Raw genomic sequence first — 2,419 nt, 5'->3', positions numbered from 1 at the left:
GAGCAACATCCGGGCCAGATGTTGCCGTGGGCCTATGGGCTGACCTTACACAACCGGGTGGATACATCTACTGCTCAAAGCCCGTCCGTGCAAAGTCAAAGGGGTAGATCCTGTGGTCAAATGCTACAGGGTTAGGCGGGAACGGGGCCCTAGGGGGGTAGCAATGCCACCGGAGCGTCGCACCGGGACCTCATACAATCCGCGTGCCGGGTGCCTACGCCTGCCACCATGCTTATATAATTGTAGGAGGGCCACCACAACACCTGGCGGCATTGCTACCCCCAGGTACCCTGTCCCGTCTAACCCTGACACAGACGACCGCCGGGTCTATCCCTTTGACTTTCGCTGGACGTAATTTGACCGGTGGACCTTTTCACCTTGTTGTCATAGCCCAGCCATAGCTACACCACCAACATAGTCCCGGCACAACCCACCCCAAGATTCCCTCTGCGTCGGCCCGACATGGCCGTTTCCCCCCTCCGGGGCACGGCGGCATCGACGCCCGTGAGGGGGGAGGGGGCACACCCCGGAGCCGCGTGCCTGCGCCTGCCACCACATTTCCACAACCGTAGGAGGGCCCATCGCAACACCTGGCGGCATTGCTACCCCCCACAGGTACCCGGCCCGTCCCGTCTAACCTCTCCATGACATGACGGAAGAAGGCCCGTGTGGGGGGCAATCGATATATGTTTTCTATACATTTAAGTTAATGAAATTAGTATTGAAGAAAATAAAAAATAACAAAAAATACAAAAAATAGGCATTGCTACCCCCAGTGCCCCGTCCCGCCTAACCCTGTAGCGTTTGACCACGGGATCTAGCCCTTTGACTTTGCACGGACGGGCTTTGACCAGTGGACCTCCCCACCCGGTTGTGTTAGGTTAGCCCATAGGAATACTGTGGAGCAACATCCGGGCCAGACCCACAGCAAGATCCCCTCCGTGTAGACCCCACACGTCCGTTTCCCCCCTCCAGGTGCCGGCGGCGCCATCCGTGAGGGGGGCACACCCCGGACACGCGTGCCGGGCGTTTGCAACCGCCACAACACTTCATGACTTGTGAGAGGCCGCCTACGCAAGATTTGGCGGCATGCTAGCCCCCGGAGGCCGCCGGCCACAGCCGTAGACGCGCGAAGGGCAATCCGCGTAGAGGGAATTTTTCGGATACTTCTCCATCACCAAAAATTATGAAAAAATACCATCGTTCCTGTAGCACATGTGCCCACGTCATGCAAAAAAACTCATGATTTTATCGCGCTCCGAGTATTTAGTAATATTAACGTCGCATCGTTACCGCAGAACGTCTACTACCGTGTCATAGCCGTCCGTGAGGGGGGGCCACGCACCGGAGACACGTCCCTCCTCTTCGGACATGCCACCACACCACCCCGCATGTATGAGGGCCCGGTGCGATGCTTCGGAGGCATTGCTACCCCCCAGTGCCCCGTCCCGCCTAACCCTGTAGCGTTTGACCACGGGATCTAGCCCTTTGACTTTGCACGGACGGGCTTTGACCAGTGGACCTCCCCACCCGGTTGTGTTAGGTCAGCCCATAGGAACACTTTGGAGCAACATCCGGGCCAGACCCACAGCAAGATCCCCTCCATGTAGACCCCACGCGTCCGTTTCCCCCCTCCAGGTGCTGGCGGCGGCGCCGTTCGTGAGGGGGGCACACCCTGGACACGCGTGCCGGGCGTTTGCAACCGCCACAACACTTTCAGACTTGTGAGAGGCCGCCTACGCAAGATTTGGCGGCATGCTAGCCCCCGGAGGCCGCCGGCCACAGCCGTAGACGCGCGAAGGGCAATCCGCGTAGAGGGAATTTTTCGGATACTTCTTCATCACCAAAAATTATGAAAAAATACCGTCCTTCCTATAGCACATGTGCCCACGTCGTGCAAAAAACTCATGATTTTATCGCGCTCCGAGTATTTAGTAATATTGACGCCGCATCGTTACCGCAAAACATCTACTACCGTGTCATCGCCGTCCGTGAGGGGGGGCCATGCACCGGAGACGCGTCCCGCCTCTTCGGACATGCCACCACACCACCCTGCATGTATAAGGGCCCGGTGCGACGCTCCGGTGGCATTGCTACCCCCAGTGCCCCCGTCCCGCCTAACCCTGTAGCGTTTGACCACGGGATCTAGCCCTTTGACTTTGCACGGACGGGCTTTGACCAGTGGACCTCCCCACCCGGTTGTGTTAGGTCAGCCCATAGGAACACTTTGGAGCAACATCCGGGCCAGACCCACAGCAAGATCCCCTCCGTGTAGACCCCACGCGTCTGTTTCCCCTCTCCAGGTGCCGACGGCGGCACCGTTCGTGAGGGGGGGCACACCCCGGACACGCGTGCCGGGCGTTTGCAACCGCCACAACACTTCCAGACTTGTGAGAGGCTGCCTACGCAAGATTTGGCG

Source organism: Triticum dicoccoides, unplaced genomic scaffold (genome assembly GCF_002162155.2).
Source record: "Triticum dicoccoides isolate Atlit2015 ecotype Zavitan unplaced genomic scaffold, WEW_v2.0 scaffold974, whole genome shotgun sequence".
NCBI lineage: Eukaryota > Viridiplantae > Streptophyta > Magnoliopsida > Poales > Poaceae > Triticum > Triticum dicoccoides.
This window is presented reverse-complemented; position numbering follows the sequence as displayed.